This window comes from Panulirus ornatus, chromosome 63 (genome assembly GCF_036320965.1).
Source record: "Panulirus ornatus isolate Po-2019 chromosome 63, ASM3632096v1, whole genome shotgun sequence".
NCBI lineage: Eukaryota > Metazoa > Arthropoda > Malacostraca > Decapoda > Palinuridae > Panulirus > Panulirus ornatus.
Genome location: NC_092286.1, coordinates 6,584,809 through 6,608,328, shown reverse-complemented (window position 1 = coordinate 6,608,328; position 23,520 = coordinate 6,584,809). Strand labels below are relative to the sequence as shown.

The window sequence follows — 23,520 nt, the reverse complement described above, 5'->3', positions numbered from 1 at the left end:
CGATTTCACATCATTAATGAACTACCAACCTAAGACACGTTTTTGGTAAATACAACCCTTGCTTGAATGACTCTGTCAAAGCAGTACTAGACGATGAGAGAGAGAGAGAGAAAGAGAGAGAGAGAGAGAGAGAGAGAGAGAGAGAGAGAGAGAGAGAGAGAGAGAGAGAGAGAGAGAGAGAGAGAGAGAGAGAGAGAGAGAGAGAGAGACAGACAGAGAGAGAGAAATATCCTTCATTTGCATAAAAATGTTTGGATACAATCTCCGTAAATAATGCTGAGGGGGGCCGGTGGGAAATGACCAATGCTTCGATTAAGAGCTGTCCATGTAAGATTAAACTGTTCACTGACATGCAAAGTAGCCGGGCCATCTGCCCGGATTCACAGGCATTAAAGACACTGCTAGAAATGAGTGGCTGAGTTCGGGGCAAGACCGGGCTAGAGTCACCCAGCTCGACAAGGGTAAGGGTTGCGTATACGGCGGGTTACATTCTCGTCTTTATGGATCATGGTCCACTAAGGGGAGGAGGTGGCCGGAGCGAAGGGTTTCCTCCATTTTTCACTTGGAGTTTTCGGGGCCACTGACTGGTCCCTACCCCCTGGAGGTCCGTGGTCCTGTGAAAAAAAAAGAAAAAGAAACGAAGTGTTAGTCAGAAATTGTCTATAAGTGTGAAGGAAAATCCATTTTCTCAATGAGAAGCACAATTTCGTCGACAAAAAACATTGAAACAGGAAGTATTACACTGATTGGGTCATTCATTAATGTGTTATAATAAATTACAAGAGAGATTCTCTCTACATCCCTTCAAACAGAGTCACATAGGAGATACATACAATGTTCTTCATCTGTTCCGGTACAGTATGCTTTGAATTAGGCAATTACAGATGCGCACGGGTGCAGTTCTTCTATTACTGTCTTGCCTCATTCCTGTACCAACTGCTGATTCTCTCCTACATAGCAACAGATGACAGATTAGCAGGTAAATGATTAGATATATCTGCAAAATATACAATTTCGTTGCTTCTTAGAGTAACCCCAGCGATCTAAAAGTAGAACTGTGGAACAGATTTATTGGTATATCACAACGGATGAGAGCATTCTACATCTCTTTTAAAACTGGCATTTCAAAAATGGAAATAATCATCGGTTTTAGTTAACGAAGGAGTGATGGAGTATCTGCGTCTAAGTTATAATCTTACTTAATTTTCCCTCAAAAAAAAAAATAAGAAATGATGCTAGATTTTTTTTTGCGGTACGGTACGTGTTCGCGAGCGTCATATATGGATGCAGTGGGAGCGCATATGTAATTTCAGAATCATCTTGAACAGCCGAAGATGTTCCAGGTCTTCGAAAGATGGTTATAATTTGACGTCGACGGCTTTAATGATCCCTTGCAGTTGACAAGCCTCAGGCTCAAACAACCATCCATCTAACCAGCAAACTAACCACCCAACCCACCAACGAACCTATACACAACCAGCCAGCCAGCCAGCCATCCAACCAACCAGTCAACCATCCAACCCAACCATTCACCCACCCATCCATCCAACCAACCAACCAATTAACCAACCACTTACCCACCCAACCAACCAACCACCCACTCAACCAACCAACCATCTAACGACCCACCCACCCAACCAACCAACCACCCAACCAACCACCCACCCAACCAACCAACTAACCAACCAACCACTTAACCACCCAACCAACCACCCAACCAACCACCCACCCAACCATCCAACCACCCAACCACCCAACCAACTAACCCACCCACCCACCCAACCAATCACCCACCCACCCAACCACCCAACCAACCAACCAACCAACCTTTATACATGTGTGATGGAAGAGACACGAAGAGATCTGATACAACAAGCCGAAAATCCTCATCATCTCCAAGCACTACAGAGCTATTTTCCCTTTTTTTTTGCACCTGTCGTCTGTAGAAGCGGAGAAGATGAACACACAATCTATCAACACAGCAACAGTCTACTTTCCCTCTTCGACGAGGGTGGAAGTGATCAATTGAAGGATGCTCATCAATCAGTGCCTTAGAGTGGAGGACCGACTCCCTTTAAGTTGATGATTGATGATGAACCCAACGGAGGAACATCCCTTCTGTCTGTTTCCCACTGATGGTTCTCACTGTCTTTCCCTTTGGTCTCGCTGTCTTCTCGTCTGTGGCCTCAAAGTCCCATCAAGCTGTCTCTTTGACTTTGCCATCGGTTAATTTTAGGTTTAGTCTATGCATTTGCATGGTTTACTCTTACTTTTTTTACCCTAAAAAAACATCACTCAAAAATTGCGTTTTTTTTTTCTGAAGTTAGTGTTTATTATCGCCGTCTTTCGTATTCATTGCTTGGGGGTTAAAAGTCCATTGCCAATCCTCTTACACTGATCCGGTTCCAGGCATAAACTTTCTAAGATATAATGTTTATTTATCAATCACCGATTCAAATGCCCTTCATTGACACTCAGCTCAAAACCTCCCTCTTATAGAATCCCCTCAACAACGTTTTCTACAATAATTTGTATCTCTATTTCCATCTATTCCACATCATCCAACACAGAAATCATTTAGACCAACACTTACAAACCCCATCTAAAATGCAACCACTAACATCTCATTACCACCCAATGCCTGTATTTTCCGCCAATCCAACACCAACACCCCCTGCAACCAACGACATTGGCAAATCCTTCATGCTATTGTCACGTTTTTACTAACCAACTAACACTCACCTAACACACTGTTAATCGACAACATCAATCACTTTGGACATTATACTAGTACCCACACCAACATAGTTCATATCACCATATATACAATAATATACAATCATACATACTATTATATATTATATGGAAAGTATAATAAAATCTATAAAAAGAAATTCTCATGACAAGCAGGGCAGAGCTATTTTACTTTTTTTTTTGTTTTGGAAGCGTTGGTAAGTGAGTCGGTAGTACCTGAGAATCTACACGCGGTAGGCGGATTCCCTTGGAGAAGGTGGAAGCATTGATGACGGATTGGTAAAGTGTGTAGAGAAGAGAGAGACAAGTGAAAAGACAAGGTACTAGGTTACAGTAGGTTGAGGTAAGTGAATTGGGCAGGAGTTTGAATGGAGAATACATCTGGTGATTGCAAGTGTTTTCGAATTGGTGGATCTGTCCGGTGAATCCATGCTGGAGTGGATCATAGGTGGAGGAGGAAATTTTGGAGCTTGAAAAATGTGTGAATGTCGAGAACATTTATCCGAAGCAAAATGGTGTTATGAGAATGTGGTTCCAACATTTGTGTATGGAGGCGTGGCTATAGCATTTAAGTTGGCGAGGTGTCTTGACAAGCGATGGTGTTTGCAATGTTGGTCGTGAGTGGTTTTGAGTATATAATAACGGTTAGTGTGTAATAAAGGCGTGGTTGGTAGCAAAGCGGTTTTGCATACGTTTGGGCACTGAGTCTCGGTCGGAAAAATTCCAAGAGTATATTTTTCGGAATGACCGGAAGAAAAGCAGACCAAATTGGAAGCTCCCCATGTGAACGTCAAATATTTTTTAATAGTTGGTCTCATGCGATGTTTTGCAGTGGTCAAGAAAGAGCGAATGAGTGAGGGTAACAGGGTATTAAGGCTCGTCTATTGTAAAAGTCTCCAAGCATAGCGTGCCTGGTCTGATATGATTGCTACGGTACATGCTAATTGCGTGGTGACTTGGCAATTTTCTGTCTGTTATGGGTTGGTGGTTGGTCTTTTCTTATTCTCTTACTCCTACTGTAAACGCGGACACAAAAGTTTGAATAATAAAAATAACAAAAGAATATAATATAAAAAAAATATATATATATATATATAATATATATATATAATATATATATATATAAATATATATATATAATATATATTATGGAATATGATTTTCGAAATTTTTATCTTATTCTAATTTTCTAGTTTTCGAGTTTATATAACGATATTTCATAAAACTATTAGCATTCAATTACTTCATATTTTTTGGGGGGAGGGCTCAAACTCTCCATGTGGAAGAATGACAAGAAATATGCGTGAAATTGATACTGTGGTATTTTGAATACAAAGCTCCGGGACGCCATTACGCATTTTAATGTAATCCAACCAGTTATAAGTCAATTCTCTTTCGTCTGGCGTTGATTACTTGCAATATTCTTCCCCTTGGATGAGACATTGTACGGCGACAAAAGGCATTTAAATCAGCGATAACGTTTCTTTTCCCCAGGTACTTTATAATTCTTCGACGAATCATCTCTCCCACCCTCCCTTTTTTAAATTGTAAACATGTTGATAGAGTATTCACATCATGAAAAGCTATAGCAGCTGCTGGATATGTATAATGTTACGTACCGCCCGTCAAAAAAGAAATGATAAATAGAAAAAAAATAAAAACCTTATCAAACAACTGCGACATTCGTCCATATCCCAAGCCATATGGAAAAAAAAAAACATAAAAAGAACCCAAAAAACCGCAGGCGTTTTTTTTATTTATTTATTCACCGGGAGTTAGTATTCAAAATGTCAGAATCTTATAAAGTCCATATTAACAGACGGCCACCATTCAGCATCACCCTCAGGGGATAAGAAAAAAAAAAAAGTTTAATTAATGCTGAATCTTCCCTTAAAAAAAGATCTTGTTGACCGGAAATTTTATGTTTCTTTTGTCGTCGACGAAAAGCGGACGAGACAGGCAGGCGCCTCAGGCCCTGTTTGTGTGTGCGTGTGTGTGTGTGTGTGTGTTTACATCATACTGACGTGGATCGTCGTGGTAGTGAGGGAATAAATAACCTAACAACTGCTCTAGAAATGCTTGGGCAAAGTCCCCTCCATCACTGCAAAAGAAAAAAACAAAAAAAAGTATCAAGAAAGCGTTGGATCCTTCGAGGGCAGAAATACCCACAGATCAGAGAAAGGTAATTACGACTCAGATTCTCCGGTGAACGTCGATAGTCTACCATCGCTCCAGCCAATCGTCGCTCACCCCGAGCAACAAGCTCGTTCTCTGAACCACTCTCGCAATATATTGCGTCACGGTCAATACGTAACGTAATTACGTTATAGTCACATGATGTTGACGAGTATCATGGTGGTAATGAGTTGTATACATTAAGAAAAAAGCTTCTGTATGGAGCGTAAAACTTAAGCTTAACTATCGGGCGAACCACTTAAGTACCGATGGGCAGTTACCAACCGCCACTGTCGTCGTCTGCTGCGCAGCCGGCGTGGATACCCGGCTCCTCTCCCCGGCAGCTAGTGTTTGGGTGACGATCGCTGTCATTCATGTTCAGATTGTATGGGGTACAGTGTCCTGATACTACAGTGTTCGGAGTACGGATACAGCTTTCGGATACTAGTGTTCGGATCACGGATACAGCGTTTGGATCACGGATACAGTGTTTGGATCACGGATACAGTGTTTGGATACTACGTTTGGACGACGGATACAGCGTTTGGATACTACGTTTGGATCACGGATACAGCGTTCGGATACTACAGCGTTCGGATCACGGATACAGCGTTCGGATCACGAGTGGCACAGACCTTGGAACCCCCGTAGCAGGACCACAGGCTCAGTGTGATGGGTAGTGGATGACACGAAGCGCCACTGGTCAACTGGGATTTCACAGGTACGAATTACCCTTCACAACTGTCAGTGAATTACTGGCACTATTTTCAGCCGTTATTTTCCGATTTCATTTTAGCTATTTCTACTTCAAAAGTAATACTTTGGTTACATTCAATATTTCTCGAGTTGATTTGCAGTAAAGATGTCATTTTTGTCAATGGTTCCTCATGGTTTACTGATAATGCAGATCTAAGTTATAAAGTAATCATTGTGAATTTAATGGTAGGAATGTCCGTATAGAAAATAGGGTGTGATTATTTTCGGCAAGGAAAACGGAAGGTAAAGGTGAAAGATTTTGATTAGTGATAAAAGATAAAATTTTTAGATGACAGCTTATAGAACTTTATGAAAGGTTTGTTCCTGGCGCTACCTCGCTGATGCGGGAAACTGTGGAGAGGTATGAAAAAAAAAATATATATATATACTTTATTTCGCCAGGCTATCTATATTCACTTGTTTTTATATTCATATTTTACAAGTATCTTCACAAGACATGGTAAGTTTGTTAAATATGAAGGCCCCTGTTACGTGAGAATGGGTTTAAAAAACGAAATATTGTAGTATGGCTTCCAGAGTATAGAACACTGGGGAAATGTGTAGTTCAAATTACTAATCTTAAATGTATAACGAGCCTAGTTCACCCTAAGCTAACCACCCTAAGCTAACCTAAACAAGGTAACCAAACCTTGCTCAACCACTTGATTAGCCTATTCAAGGCGAGTAAGTCTTAACTCGACCACCCTAAGCTAACCTAACCAAAGGGTAACAAAAGCCTTGCTCAACCACCCTAAGCTAACCAATCCAAGGTAAGTTTCTCTAGCCTAGGTGAATATTCATTTTTGCAACGACTGTACGACTTTTATATTTTCCCCACCGGATTTAAACGTAACACGGGAAAATAAGCCATCCTATTTGAAAATGTCTCGTGCACGGAGTAGTCCTTCTTGCGTAAACTTTATGTCGTGTATTATTTAAGGAAATGTTTGAAAAAAACTGTCGTAATAATAAAGGGAGTAAGGAATTTGATAATCAGAAACTAGACGATTTCACATACACGTAAAATCCTTTGAGGATCTTTTAAGAAGAATACGTGTTGAGTTACGTTTGTCGTCCAGGAAACATTACTGGAACAAAGCTAAGTGCGGGATGGGAGTTTCTCCTCGTACGACCTTGCTTGATTTAGTCTTATTCTCGTGACCATCGACCCCGTCCCCCATTTTCTTCATACTCGACGCGCGTTAACGTCTTTCGATTGTTACCATAACTTTCGTCTTATTGGTAAAACGATTAATTCTGGACCATAAGGAAGAAGAAATTGTGGTAACTTCCTCGCAGACGTAATGGTATAACTATGAGATGTAACGAACCAATTGAACTGTGAGGATGGAATGGATTCATATGAATGAGAACGATTGGGATAGCGAGGAGAAGCGACGTAGAAACTGGACAAAAGTTAGATGGGTCGTTGGTGAGGGGAATATGGTGGGTGGGATGGTAAACCAGCCTGGTGTACACGTAACTTGCCAGAAACTATGGAGACGTAGGCTGTCTTGTGTGTGTGTGTGTGTGTGAATCTTGAGGGTTAGACATTTGCACGCGGAAAAAAAAATGTGCGCGTAGAGGAAAGAGAAAGAGAGGAGGTCTAAAACTCTGGTGGCGAGGAATAGATAGAATTCTACCGGATGTGAAAGTTAGAAGAAGACATAGCTGGTGGAGAATGCAAGATTAGGAAGGATCACCTCTGGAGAAGCTTTGGGTCTAACGGAGCGGATAATGGTTAGTGGAGAGTTGATGTATGACAGAAAGTCCGGGTAAACAATGCTAGAGAAACGCAGCGTGTGTGTGTGTGTGTGTGTGTGTGTGTGTGTGTGTGTTGTGAGGGAAGGAAGACAAATTAGCTTAGGAGTGACAGGGACTGCAGGGAATCGCAAGTGTCCAGTATGATGAAGTACTTCGAGACAGCGATGGTGCTAGAAGAGGAGAAGGAAGAGGAGAGGAGAGAGAGAGAGAGAGAGAGAGAGAGAGAGAGAGAGAGAGAGAGAGAGAGAGAGAGAGAGAGAAAAAAAGACAAGGTAGAGAGGATGTTCAGTAGAGACGAAGGGAAGGAGAGGAGGAAGCGCTGACGCGTTGTGTGAGGTGAGGTGGGGGGTGTGTGTGGGGGTTGGGAGACGGGCGTCGGGAGCCCAAGGGTGGAGGTCCAGAATTTGTTACTGAGATAAGGCAGCTCAACTGGCAGACGGCTTATATGTCCTGGCGAGGTTGGACGTTTGAGGCGGTGCCCCGCACGTCTGACCACACGCTTCTTCTTTTTCATTTTCTTTTTTTTTTTCTAATACTTTTTATTGCATATGCTCGTATGTCATAAGGTTCCCAGAGCATGAGCCGGACCAAAGTGAATTTACGACTCCGTGTTAGGCAGCCCGAACACGACACTAGGTAGGGAGAGGAGAAAGTTGCTGCTTGGGAATTATTTGTGATCTTGGCTACGTACGGGTCTGACCTCATCGTACTTCACAACTTGGTAAACTTGATTTCAAAGGGAACTTGACATAAAGGGAACTTGGGGAAAGTAAGTGACACTTTGTAAAATAACTGTGAATGGATAAAAACAGACCTTTTTAACGCCAAAGGCCACAACCGTAGAATGACACTAAAAAATGCAGATATATCTTTTTTTTTTTTCGGGAAACGCTGACATGTTACACAGCAGATATGCCAAACTTTTATTCGGATTCGTTGAAGGTGTACGTGTGTGGGTCTTCCCAAGTCACCACCAGGTGGCATGCAAGAGAGAGATGGTCCATCCCCCTACTGAGAAGTCCACAACGAGCCTGACAAACTCGCCCAATAAAACCTGCGAAATATTGGACGCAAGCGACGATGCGCATTTGCAAGTAAAGGCTCATAAGCATTTGACTGTACAATGCGGGCGTGTGGCAGCGCGGGCTGGAGGAGGAGGAGGAAGAGGCAGAATGGCTTAGATAAGAACCATAAGTGAATAAAGATGAATGAAGGGCATACGTCTCTGTCCCGACGTCTTCGGCAGGGTTAGGGTTTGGGGGGGGGAAGGGATCACGACGCCAGGCGCCCCAAGTGATGTGTTCTTGCCCAGATACTTATCCCTATTGTCAAACCGTTAGTGGGTGATATTCGAAAGACATTATTATGCTTTTTGTATCTCGCATCACGGAAAGGATATAGGAATGGTTCCAAATAGTTGCAATACCATTAAAGAGAATTACTTTCATATATTTCGAAGAGCACCATGTATATGTGTGTGTGATAAAACCTAGTAGGTTTTCCGTATTTGTCATTACGTTTATTCAGCAACGGAACACGGTAAAAGTGTCGACAAACATCCACAAGAAAAGATGTAATGCTCACTGAACTTTCTAGTCAAGTCAACCGAGCACTGGGTTCAGAAACGCGTTAAAAATTGCGATAGTGAGGAACTTAGTCTTACGGCCAAACACAACGAAAACGTCAGGTGTCGACAGTTGTAGATGGACGATAGCACACCACTTAGTCTGTACTTTCTCTTGACTTACAGTTCCACGCAGGTCACTGGAGACTCTGCTTGTTTATTAAGTAAAAATAAGCTTGGATAGCAATTGGCTTTTGTGCAGGACAGGGACGTTATAAGGCAGTTAGGGATGGCGTAATCAAGTAGTGTGCAGGACAGGTGTGAGGGATAGTGGAGGCTTAGGATACTGTTAGGGCAAGGACTCTTGGACCAAAGAAGTTCACGGACGTTGATGTGTTGGCCACGGACGATGTGACATGGAGAGGACAGGTTACGGGAGATCTGAAACTCCATGACGTTATAAGCTGATGGACAGCAGCGGTGTCTCCAGTGATTATGATCTTATTACCTAAGAATGTTTTTCCATCTTGAAACTTGTTTATTTACTGATAAAGGAATATCTGTTTATTTTTTCGGCCTTGATTTGAACGTTTTGATATTTTTTGCATTTATAACATTTGATGGTAATTTGATGATTTTTTTTTTTTTACCGTAGTTGCTTTTACACCTTTATAATTTCATGCCGCTATTTCCTAATGTAAAATACAAATTGTATACGTTGTCGAAATCATTTAGTATTTAAAAATTGTCTCTCGAGTTTGCGATGTTTGAATTTTGGTTTTTGAGTCTTTCTTCAATAGACTCGTTCCTGGGTGACGTAATTTACTATGCTGCGCTTTTCTGAATTTGTTCTAGTCTTTGTCTTTGATCAAATTTGGTGAACAACGCATCTCCAAATGAGGTCTGACCAGGGGTATGCAAAGAGTGGTCGTTGTATCATATGCTTCGTGCTTATTTCGAGTTGCAAGATCTAGCATTGTTGGTTTTATGATATGCAGCTCTTTCTTTTGAGCTTCCTTATCCACGATGAATATTTTCATCTCCAAAATGCGTTCCCTTGCATTTGTCTCTGGTCGCTCCATCTGCTCGTCAAAAATCGGATTAAAATGTGTATTTTTATTCCGTGCATGGGTTTTTTTTTCTTTCTTTCCTAAGTTTGTATCATGATCTAATTTGAGATATTCGTGAGCCATGTCTCCAGGCCGTTTATATGAATAATGGAAAGTATGATTCCCAGGTCTGAGTCGTGTGGTACCCCCGCCCTGTCAGGTTAAAGTCAGCCAGAAGCATCTTTATTCAATACCAATCGTTGTTTACGAGAGCCAATCCAATATCCACGAGCTGATTCGATTTCTGTCTCGTGCTATAACTGTGGAAAGCATTGTTTAATGAGGTACTTTGTCGAAAACATTTTGGAACTAAAGAACTCCATTACATTCCTATTGTGTAACTAAAGAATTCCATCTGATTCGGTATTATGCAATTAAAGAATTCCATTAAATTTGTTATTCGATCAGTTTCATAATTTTGGTAATTGGTTAGGTTAAGATATCAACGATTTTATTTCACGGGTTCAAATAATATTCCTAGAACCGAAGTAAGGTTCGTGAAACGGAAGCTTGAAGCGCATTTTCTGTCCTTTTTGATTTGAGAATTGGTATGAGACGGTGTCAGTGTGGACCAGGCAGAGTAAACGTTTGGCCAGATACAGTGTAGGTCGGGTAGTGTAAGCTGTGTATTGTAAGGGATAAGGTTGGTTAAGTACAGTGTAGACTGGGTGTAGTGTAGGCCAGGGACAGTGTAGGGCGGATACAGTGTGGGCCAGGGACAGTGTAAGACAGGTACAGTGAAGGCGTGGGACAGTGTAGGCCCAAGACAGTACAGGCCAGGGATAGTGTAAGACGAGTACAGTGAAGGCTTGGGACAGTTTAAGCCACGCCCGCTGTTGTCTCAACCTGGGATAGTGTTTGAGACGAGGGGACCCTAATAATCCCGGGATAGTCATGAGCTGGGCCATGGACTCTGAAAGCTCCTGGGACGGTGATGGGATAGTCATGAGCTGGGCCATGGACTCCGAAAGCTCCTGGGACGGTGATGGGATAGTCATGAGCTGGGCCATGGACTCTGAAAGCTCCTGGGACGGTGATGGGATAGTCATGAGCTGAACCTTGGACTCGGAATGCTCCTGGGACGGTGTTAAGCGAGCCTGGGATAGGCGTCTGGGACGCTGGCGCCTGATCCTGGGATTAGTGTTGAGCGAGTCTGGGACCCCCCCCCCTCCCCCCAGTGTAAGGGGGGGGGGTTTAGTAGGGATACTGGTCCCGAGACACACCCTCTACAGTGGTCAGGCGAGACGTGGGAACAATAAATGGTATGCTAATGACCTAACTACCTAATTGCAGCCATCAAGTTGTCGTATAAACAAGAGGAAGACATGTTGGGGGTTCCGTCTCCTCTCCGATGGATAGCGGCTCTGTCTTTGTTATCATAATGTATGCGTCATTGCTGTATTTGTTAGTGGATTTGTGTCTAATTACTTTTGCTCTCGGCGTTGCTCTTTCTGAGCGACATGGATTCCTATGATTACCTTGTTACTATATATTTTCCTGTATGTGCCTCTCAGCGGCCAGGGAGGTAGTTATGCGGCCGGGAAATTAAAAAATACCTCGATATCCTTTCGTAAAAGAATTGTTTAGCAGTGTATATTTACGGGGGGGGGGGGGGGGGGGGGGGGAAGGTCATTACCGAACGTTCGATCAAGAGAGATAATGGACAGGCTGGTAAAAATCGCTGGTGTGCCGGACACACTTAAAGTACTGCGCGACATTCTCGTTCGAAATGAGGAAACGCGTTGGATTTAGCTTCGTCTTTTGTTCTCGAAAGGTCAGAATAGAGGTAATGATATACTGATTTACAACAAAAAAAAATATATATATGGAATGCTGGAATTAGTTTAAGGTGTAGATAATAAATATGGACGGTCGGAAAGAACCCAGGGTTTGGTTAAGAGGCTCTGGCGAACCGTGAACAGAAGAAACTGGATGACTCTGTGTTGGATGTTTCAAGTGAACCTCGCCTGTGGTCTCCTGTGTATGTACGTACGTAAGGGCTGACCCAAGTAGCCCGTTTTTTAGCTGTTGGGCGGGTCATGCAGGTCGACTTTGAGAGAGAGAGAGAGAGAGAGAGAGAGAGAGAGAGAGAGAGAGAGGAATCGCCGATCGACCGAATGTAAACTATTTGCTCGACCGGATCCATCAGTTCGACCCGGAGTTGCCGATCGCTCGAGTCTCGTATCACTCGACTCTTGTGCGGGGGGGTCTGTCTCTGGCTGAAGAAAGAGAGAGGGAGAGGAATGAATAGTTTCTATATGAATGAACTGAATGAAGAGTGAAGGCCGAGACTAAATCTACCACATCATTCACGGAAGCGTCGTGAAATAAGGAACTAATTTTGATTCGTTACGGAGGTGACGCAGTGTTTTAACATCTTTATTTCAAAGGGACGAGATGGATCACTATTTTGACGAATAGAAATGTTGAACGTATCTATAGCCAGTCCAATATTCAGCTTGGCACGGGTCGGCCTCCCTGTATTGTAGTTCAAGGCTACTTCGCTGTATCAATTATCATTTCAATTTATCAGAATATCTTTTGGTAGTTGTAAATTCTTCATAACTTATTACGCCCATTACGAACCTTTTTTTATGCAAATTTCTACTGTGTTATGAAGGTTTCTCGTCTCTCACACTTAAGTCTTGCTAGCTATGCCCATGTGGCATTTACCCTCCAGCCAGAGTACCTCAACACTAAGATCTCGCAGCCTAAACTTCATTACTCCCAATTCACAGAAGGTTCCCAGAGAGTCTAGAACTCTTCTTTAATGTATTGCTGTATTCTCGGTGTCCACTACATCACTGCAGTCCTTCCTGGGTTCGTGTACTTGATGTGCTCGACCCGCCACGAGTGCAGGGGTTGGCCACGAATTCCCACGAAGCGTGTTCGTGTCTACTACGTAAAGCCAACAGCCTTGAGGACCAATCCACGTGCGATGTCCCGTATACAACCCCATGTTACCAAGACATTGTTGGATTGCATCTTGTTTCCCTCAGTCTCGTGGAGCGTGCGTGACCCTATGTATACTAAAGCGAGGGTCATGTTTTACCCCAGGTCACTTGTCGCCAAACCCCCTCTCCTAGGTCTGTTATACATAGGGCCGTGAGTCTGTAGTGCCATTCCTAGGGTTGTGAGTGAGCCTAGGCAGGTGCAGAGGGCGGCCACACACAGCTGTAGCCCCGATCCCTAGGGTTGTGTGTGTGACCCTAGCCAAAGAGGGGGCAGGGGAGGCAGGTACAGAGGGCCAGATGGCAGTAGGTTTCGTCCCTAGGGCATTCGTATGGCCCTAGGCAAGAGGAGGGCAGAGGAGGACCCTACTGTATCACACGGTAGACATGACCCCACCAGATCCCATTTTTTTTCTTCGATCGCCATCGCCTGGACCCCCACGATCCCTTATCACACTTCAGGACACGCTGAAGGCTGCTACCCTGTATGTTCATGAATATTTCAGGTCTTGACTTCAGTTCTCATTCATCATTCATTTCCTTCATGCACATGTTTTTTTGTTTTTTTCGTGCCTTCGTGGGGATACAGCGCACTGAAACGTCATATGAAGTTATCACCTCCAAGGTTGAAGGCTAATACGAAAAAGCTTGAGAATAAGGTTGCTGAAAAATCTTACGAGTTTTAATTGACGGTGGTAGACCAGCAGACCCCGTGGCGACTATAATCTTGGATGTATAAACCACCTGTGATTACGATATTAATTCTCGACAAACCACCCAATCCATGGTTACATATGCAAAATAGGTGAATCGTCCACGGGCAGTGACCGTACGTGTCCCGAACGGACGGGACGAAGTTAAGCTTGTTTGGCGGTTCAAAACACAGGCTCCAAGCTTGACCACGTGCTTTGAATAGGCGGCCCGCTGTCATGACGTCATGGCATAGGCGGAGCTTGAGGAAGTATGACGTCAGAGTGGGTGGAGCCAAGGGCGTGTGACGTCACGCTGAGGGGAGGAGTATATGGAGCGATGGGGTGGAGCCATGCCGTAGGCCCGCCCATACAGTACCACGGCGGAGTATCCGGGCTCAGTAGCTCCCACGCCGCTGGCCTGTAAACATCAAGAAGATAAGGAGTTTGTCTCGCCTCGTAATCTGAATCATTGTAGATATTACAGAAATTATCATACCTTAAAAGATTTTTTTTTTGATACCTGGATTTTGAAAATGGTAAGAGTATTATGCCCTTGTTTTCATCGCTGATTTTTTTTTTATGAGTTTAGACATTTAACATTTACGTATATAAACGACACCTCTGCTGGTTTATAAAACAAATTATACGTGGCCTTGAGATAGTTAAAACATGTATGCCTAATTTGTATTGATTTTTTTGGTCTAAATCAGATCCAGATACTTAAACCAAGTATACCAAGAATATATCAATATTGGTTATGTCACATCAATACTTGATTTCAGTATACACAAGTTATACTAACACTGGTTTCATGTTGCGTTGGGACACTTAAAGCAGGTACATCTAAGTTGTATTAACACTGACTGGTTTATTTAGCATTAAGATGGCTAAAACACCCGAACCTTGGTTGTATAAACTGGTTTATAGCAAATTAGGATACTTAAAACAAATATACTACAGGTTTATATCGCATTATAATGCCTAAAACAATTATAACTAGGGTGTATTAACATAGGTTTATATCACACTATCGTACTTAAAACAAGTATACTCAGGTGTATTATCATACTTAAATTAGGTGTATTATCATAATTAAAACTAGTATACTTACGTGTATTAACATTAATGTTGCAATAGGGCACTTAGAGCAAGTATACTTCGATTGTATCAACGTTGGTTTACGTTGCATTAGGGTGGCTAAAACACTTGTAACTAGGATGTGAAAATAATGGTTTATGTCACATTAGAATATCTAGGACTCGTATATATATATATTGTATCATTGGTTTATACCACATTAGGATACTTCAAACGAATAAACGTACGATGTATCAATGTATTGGTTTATGTTGCACCGAGATACTGAAATATACTTAATGTGTATCAAACTTCGTGTTGCATTTGGGTAGCTAAAGTCCTCCTTCCTAGGTTGTAAAGGCATTGGTCTATATCGCACTGGGATGCTTAGAACGCTCGCTCCCCCCCCCCCCCCCCCCCCCCCCCCCCCCCCTTTGAGCTGTATAAACACACTGGTTTATCATCTTTGGATGGTTAAAACATCGAACCGTGCGTTTCCGTCAGTGTTGCCTGACGTCGCAAATCTACACTCGAAACGCGTAATCCTACCCAGAGGTTGTGTTAATGTTAATCTAACCCAACCGAAAAGAAAAAAAAATGAAAAACTCTTCTATACAGAGAAAGATTTAGACTTCTCCATACAATCGTAAATGCCTCTCTTAAAAGGTTTTTTTTTTTTTTTACGTATTTTCATCGATAGATTTTGATAAATCCGATATACTCAATGATTCTGTCTGCCAGTCAGCATCAATGTCTCTATCGTTCCTGTATGTTGTACCTGGGTTTGCGTATTCACATGCACGGATAAAGTTACTGAAGCCAAGAGTTTTCACGGCGATCAGGTCCATGGACGGTTATGAGACTGGCATGCAAGGTAACTTTTATAGTTTCATATTTTAATACGACTCATTTTAACCTGAAAAAAAAACTTTCGTATCTACGGACCTCGCAGTATGTAAAATATACGTTCAGTGATCGACAGTCTTAAGGGGGAAAATAAAGTAAACTTTGTGGCTATAAACTTGATCTTGAAACCTGAAGGTCAGTCAAGTTCTTTGCCTTTGATGGCTGTAGTATCGCGAAATGAGAACCGCTTCTTTGGACCATGCAAAAGTATAGTTTTAACTCTCAAGATCGAGAGACCCCCAAGTCGCGCAAAAAAACAAAAACAAAAAGTATACACAGAATCCCAGGTGTAAGAATACATAGACCGGGAAATGTTGATATAAAGGAATCTTCGGACAGAAGAATACAAGTCGTGTAACCAATCGCTAGCGAGAAATCCTGCGTGATTATGCAACCAGCAGTTGCACGCATAACCATAGTTGAATATAATCATATACACAGCAAAGCGGGACGGATACTTAGTTCAAATACAGCGAAAGTAAGGGTACTGTATCGTTCACATATAGCAAAAGTTGGACAAGGTATGATTAACATACTTCTAAAGCGAGACAAAATATGGTTCGCATAAGGTAAAAAGCGGGGACATAATATAGTTCAAATGCGGGAAATGGATATGGTTCACATATATGAACTTAAGACGTATTGTAGTTCACATAGAACAAAAGTGGGTCATGATATATACTTCACATACAACAAAACTGGGACACTATAGTTCCCATAGAGCAAATGTGGGTCATGATATATACTTCACATACAACAAAACTGGGACACTATAGTTCCCATAAAGCAAATGTGGGTCATGATATATACTTCACATACAACAATAGTGGGGCAGAGTATAGCAGTTCCTATATACCAAAAGAACAGATGATTCAGTTCACATACGGTAAAAGCAGGACACAATATAATTCACATGCCACATACTGTAGCGTAATGCAGGGTCACATGAACGAAACTGAAATTCGAATACAGTAATACAGGAAATGAAAATTTTTACTCTGGACAAAGGAAAGATAAAAGGGTGTTTACTCGAAACAAAAGCGGGGTATAATGATAGTTTAGATATAACAAAACCAGTGCATGATAAAGTTCTCGTACAACGAGGCATTATACAGGTCATAAATATAACAAAAGCGAGGCATAATACAGTTCATATACAACAAGAGCGAGGCATAATACACTTCATGTACAAGCATTATACAGTTCATGAATACAACAGAAGCGAGGCATAATACAGTTCATGTACAACATAACCTAGCATAATACAGTTCATGTACAACATAACCCTGGCATAATACAGTTCATGTACAACATAACCCTGACATAATACAGTTCATGTACAACAGCGAGAACATGACTCAAAACAGCGGATGTTCGGAAATCAGAAATGAAGAACAAACTACTTGGAACTTTGAAAAAAAAAAAAAAACTGTGTAAAGCAATTCGCAGGCTACAAACGGGGACATTGAATAACTCTTACCACAACGAAAACGAGACATACGCAAGATCTACACCAAGAAAAAAGAGGTGGAAATAGTTCTCGACAAAATTGGGCATAAAACAGCTCGCATATCAAAGAAAAAAAAAAAGACCATAAAACTGTTCACATACAGGAAAAGTAGGGTTTAAAACGGCTCACGAACAAAAAAAAAAAAAAAAAAAGAAAAAGAAAAGCGGGGTCGTAAAATTGAAAAATACGGGTATGACAAAAGGAAAAAGATTGGTAACATACAGATGCATAGAAGAGTTGATTTACAGTAAAAGATGGATATGAAAATGGTTTACTGCATAGGCCATAAACATTGTGAGAGTATATGTGGTCTTGCAATTATATACAACGCTTGAAGGTGTTAGAAAGAAGTTATTCGTAAGATGTGATGTTAGAATTATCCGTAACACATGGTGTTAGAAAGAAATTGTCCCTAACACATGGTGTTAGAAAGAAATTGTCCCTAACACATGGTGTTAGAAAGAAATTGTCCCTAACACATGGTGTTAGAAAGAAATTATCCTTAAGACATGGTTTTAGAAACTATTTGTAACACCTGAAGGTGTTAGAATTCTACTTAAGGTTTGTGGACTGTCGCGTGACGTAAACAACCTCAAATGTCCTTGGCAGCTAATAGGCCTGAAGCCCAAACAACTAGGCAACCAACCAAGTTCGGTGATAAAATCGGGCGTAGAAAAGTTAACGTACAAAAGTGATGCGTAGGAGTTTACTACATAAACGGAGCGTAGAAAAGAGTTCACGTACAAAAACGGGGCGTAGAAACGAGCTCGCGTACAAAAACGGGGGGTAGACAAGAGTTCACGTACAAAAACGGGGCGTAGAAAAGAGTTCGCGTACAAAAGCGATGCGTAGAAAACATTTCGCGTACAAAAACGGGGCGTAGAAAAGTTGACATACAAAAGCGATGGGTAAAAAAAAAAAACTGCTCACGTACAACAGAGGCGTTGAAAACGGCTCGCGTACAGTAGCGATGCGTAGAAAACTGTTCACGTACAAAAACGAGGCGTAGAAAACAGTTCACGTACAAAAGCGGAGCGTAGAAAACATTTCGCGTACGAAAGCGGGGCGTAAGAAGACCACGTACAAAAAGCGGGGCGTAGAAAAATGGTTCACCTACGAAAACGAAGAATTTTGAACAGTTCACGTTCTAGCCGATCGGAACAGCGCCATGTTTACCGTACCTATGACCTTCTGAATTGCGAGAAGAAATCGTCGTCCATCCATCCTTCCTTCCTTCTTCCTCGTAGGTCAGATGGATTCCGTCACCAGCGGCGAAGACGGGAGCCTTCGATGTAACTAGATTCCATGGATGGAACTATGAGACCACCGTCACGGTGTTAACATGGAAAGAGATGGCGTGACTCTGCCGAAAAAGATAATATGGTGTTTGGAATACACACATCTCATGGCAGTGCTAGAATGGTCTTGTGGTGGTAGGGGGGAAGGGAGAGAACACCAGTCATGGTAGTGGTGACCGAGTTCATGGCTGTGATGGTAAGAAGTGTGTCGGGTCATCGTGGAGGGAGGATGCCAAGTACCATAGAGTAAATAGGTAGCCATATCTAATTCTCTTTCCATAGTACCTTACCATGGTACATCGACCCCTTAGGGGCTACAGGGAACTAAGTATGACGATGTGCTTCGGCATTAACTTTCCTGGAAACTCTCGTACTTGAGAACCAATGGAACACAGGAGCCTCATGCTACAGCTTCTACCCAGAGAGCGAGCGACCTTTAGCCTCCTCGTCTCGCCGCTCTGTATTTACCAAAGAGGATCTTCCGCAAAGACTTGACACCCCGTGATCCTCCACCAGCCACAGGCTGACTCTCTAGAGCGCCCCATTTTTCTATGGTTACTCGGTATATTAACTTCCTCTTCTGTACCTCCCCCTCTTCGTCGTCCTTTCTTCCTTCCTGTTTCTCCTCCTCCAAATACGTTTTGATCGTAAAGAAAAAGGCGTATTAATCTATGGTTTGGTTTTCGTCATATAAAAAGTACCATGTTCCAAAGACACCCGAGTTTATTCTTGCGCGCACACACACACACACACACACACACACACACACACACACACACACGCATTCATGTATACGAGCTCCGGACTCCTTACTGAGAGAGAATCGTGATGTTACCCAGGACCTCCTATTCAGAGGTTCCTGCTGTGCTACCGCCAGTAACTGGGAAATTATGGACTCCTTTGGTGTGAGAAGTTATTTGATACATGGTTCGCCAAAAGGTGACTTTTCACTCTTGGTAACCTCATGCAGTTGGAGTCTCTTGTGTGTGTGTGTGTGTTACCTGAGGTCTCCTGTATGTGGTTACGCCGCGAGTGAAAAGTCACCTTCGGCGAGATCGCATCATCGTCAGCGGATGAAAAGGAGTTCAGCGTCTCAAAAGTTCCACCGAGTTTGATTATATGTACGTACGTTGCTCATAACATACCCATTACTTATAAGTGATAAACGATGGTGTTGCCTTTATACAAGTACTTCCCTGCGTGTCGAAGCAAATTGGCGTATATCGTGAAAGGAAAATGCTCCTTAAATTCTGTGTTTTGCGTCCATTAGTTTTTGTCATAATACCAAAATGAGTTTGTTTAAACAGGTACCGTATTTCTTCGTCCGAAAAAGATGTCCTTCGTTAAAGTATAATACGAAAAAAAAAATGAACGTAAGTTGATCAGACGTATCTTGTCCTTTGCATTATCTCGAACACTGATTTATATTATCATCGTGATATGCAACACAAGGAGCCATTTCATAGTGGCCCTCACAGCTTCGAGGCTGTGCTCCACGTGGGAGCAGGGTAAGGTGGGCTCCTCTGGGACAGAAAAGGTCTTTGACGACCCCCGGACTCGTTTTCGTCATCTGGCGCCTGGTGCAGCCTTGCGTGTGGTGATCCCACCTTGCGGGCGGGGTCCAGCAACACCTATGAAGTTCAAAAATTCCATCTTCGGCGAGGCTGTGTTCATCGTCAGTTGACGTAAGAGAGTACAGACTCGTTTGGGAACTTCGCCATCCAAATTGGGTCTCTCATTTCCCTGCTTCAGGTTGCAGCGCAGCCTCATCAGAACCCCATCAAAGGGGGACGAAGAGTTTTATAATGGTAATGAGGTTGATATCAAACATGCGAAACGTGTAGCGATTATTCATAATCTACGATTTGTCTATAAACTTGAGGAAGAAGACGTTTCGGGGATAGCACTGGCGAAGGAATCTCGTCCACGGGTAGGTGGAGGCGAGTATAGAACGTACACTGGGTACAATACATCGACATACAAGGGTGACAGGTGAGCTCCAAGTTGGGCCAGGAACGCAGAGTTCTTGTCCCTTATATTACAACACATTATGTATATATCACGCTTGTTCGCACGCAGTTTCCCGCGTTAGCGAGGTAGCACCACGAACAGACGAAGAAATGGCATGATTCTTTCGTGTCCAATCTCTAACAATCGTGTACTATGTCATGAAACTAGAGCCCCATATGCACAACCAGGTCCCATAGACCTTTCCATGGTTTGCCCTGGATCGGTCCACCGACAATACGTCGCCCCCTATATACCAAAAAAAGCTCCAGCTCTATCTCGTCCGTACATTACGCCCTTTTGCATGTTCAGGCAGCGAGTTAAGAATCGCTTTCGATAGAGTTGTATCATCGGAGTACAATCTCGTCGAAAAACTCTCTCAAAATGATTGTATCGGTCAATGAGCTCCAGAAGCGACTGTAGAAGGGTCATGTAAGGTTTATATATATATATATATATATATATATATATAGCGTTAAACTCCACAGCCTAAGACAGGGACCCAAGTTATCGACTGGCTCAAAGGGGAAATGAACAACTGAGTGGATTGTGGACAGACTGCCGTGTCCAGGATTTGAACCAATGCTGGCTCAGTCCTCAGCGGCCCGTGAATTCGTCACGGTCAGGAACGCTCACCACTACACCACGGAGGTTCCTTATACCACGGAGGTTCCTGCCATCCTCCTATGTCCACCCACTGCATGTTCTATACTGGCCTTCACCTACCTGTAGATATGTGCCCTTCACCCATACTCTGAAATGCTCCGTCTGTGTGTATCTAGATTCTAGACCACGGATGATTCAAAACTGTTACCTGGGCAGTATTCTTTTTCTCTCTTAACCATAGGGATAAGTCATCTTTAGCGAAGGTGTTTCGCTGAGATCATGGTGTCGTCCATGAATGCTTCACTTCGAGTCTTACATTTCCCTGGTACTGGAAGTAGCGCAGCCTAAGGTTTTCAGAATCCTCTGGAAAGAGGTCCTGGATAACATCAGAACTACTACTTCGAAAGGAGTCTTGATATATACGTGAGCCTCAGTGATGTAGTTGTTAGCGTTCCCGACCGTGACGCATTCACGGGCCGCTCAGGGTTGAGCGCGTATGTTCGAATCCTTGTTGGGTCAGTCTGTCCACAGCCGTCGCATCTAAGATATATATATATTGAAATGTAATCAGACTATATCAGAGGAGTCATGCATATTAGATTCTTCAATCCTTTTATCATCGAAGTGTCGTCCTTTACTTTTTCCACTTCACTGTTCTTCGGTCAATGTCATGAATGATTGCGTAAATTCCCAGTCCGATCATTGTGACCATTTACCTTATAGGAGGTTCCCTTGTCCCCGCGTCGTGTGGCACGAGACACCCACAAATCCATTCCTCTCTCGTTGTCACGGAGCTCATAAAGTCATCAGGGTGCTATTCTCCCGGGCGTCGCCTAGAGGAGCCGCGAGTGTCTCTCCCATCCTTAGTGAGGTCCTCCGGATTGTAAAGACGTCAGCCTGAGGCCACACGCGCCACCAGTGTCACCAGCCACGTGGGGACAACCTCCCAACACACTCCGCTTCCATGGTCCACTCCTCTCGACCTCCCTCCTCCTCCCGGGGGAATCTGCGGCCGCGTTGCGTTCTCTACAGGCAACGTGCATCGACGGTGTGTAGTAAAAGGATGATAATGGCAGACGCTGCTGAAGGGGGATTGAGGACCTGGTGTCCGGTATAAGCGGGATCCGGCGAGCTACTCGGGTGACACTCCGCGGTTAACAAAGGATGACATTGAGACCGTAAACACGCGCGACATGTGAACCGCAGGCCACAAAAGAGGACAGGAAGGGACAATAGAAAAGGAGGGGGGATGGGCCGGGCTCAGGGGGGTGGTGATGAGAGACCCACGGGAGAATGACAGGGAAGAAGGGCGACACACTGCGACAAAGAGGCTGAGGACGTGTGTCTCGAGACCTCGGGGTGTGATGATGGGGTTTCCGTTGGGGGGGACATGGGAGGAGGAGGAGGAGGAGGAGGAGGGAGGGCTGCGGCTGCTGCACCTCAAGACGTCTCGAGGCTGCTGTGATTTTTCTCTCCGAGGCTTCGACCAGGTGACCGTGCGGCGGCGCCTTGATCACGGTCGATCTTGCGGGACATTTGAAGATGTGCATCTTAGTACGGGAGGTGTCCCTCGGCCAGGGGGGAAGGATAGGAAGAAGGCATAAAGAAAGAAAACAATGGAACATACAGCGATCCACGAGATGGGATATAGGTTTACCACTAGATAAACAAAGTGGCTGTCGCAAGTCACACGCACGTTCACGTTGCTTTGATTCTAACACTTGCTGCGTCTTCTAGTAACACGACCCATCATCCTCACAAGACAGCATAACACATTGATTTAGTCTTTGACACACCTGACGGGGGGTGGGGGCGCATTTTCCGTCGAGACTTGCAACGTAGACTCTTACAATCGGGGTACCAACTTGTCCCAGTGACGCATAATTACATACTTGGAATTTAGTCTCCTGACGCGGCAATGTTCTGAATATATGAACAATTTCTTGGAAATTTAGGACACTTAATCCTTAGTCTTTGACATGCTAGTTCCCATAATCAAATCGATGTTATACGAAACTCTACAGATCCAAAATTATATATAATGCACAGTCTCCACCGGGCACAACCATCGGCACAATATAAACATATATAACGCACGTACACGGGCCTTTGTTTATATATCAACACTATCAGCATCTGAAGGGCTGGCGGGGGCGGCGTGGTGAGTGCTGCCGCCAGCGGCCGCTCTGGGAACTACAGCCACCCCCGATCCTATCCCAACCAACCCGGTTCCACGGGTGACACACGAGCAGAGGTCTACCACCTCCTCCTCCTCCATTGTCACATGAAGGTGGGTTGCCTTTCTCTCTGATCTCGATTTCCTGAAGACCTACCGATCTGTAAGTGTAGAT

At 43.4% G+C, this 23,520-nt stretch overlaps 2 long non-coding RNA genes across 2 annotated transcripts in view; one reads left to right on the top strand and one right to left on the bottom strand.

Annotated features, from left to right (window-relative positions):
* Positions 1-4,826: 4,826 nt before the first annotated feature.
* LOC139745827 (uncharacterized) overlaps positions 4,827-23,520 on the top strand; it is a 112,384-nt gene continuing 93,690 nt past the window's right edge. The window contains exon 1 of the long non-coding RNA XR_011711985.1: positions 4,827-5,650. This is a non-coding gene — a long non-coding RNA (uncharacterized lncRNA). The remainder of the gene's footprint in view (positions 5,651-23,520) is intronic.
* Positions 12,885-23,233, bottom strand: LOC139745956 (uncharacterized). The gene is made up of 2 exons (XR_011712026.1): positions 22,966-23,233; positions 12,885-14,183 (listed from the first exon to the last, which is right to left on the bottom strand). It is a non-coding gene; the product is annotated as an uncharacterized lncRNA (long non-coding RNA).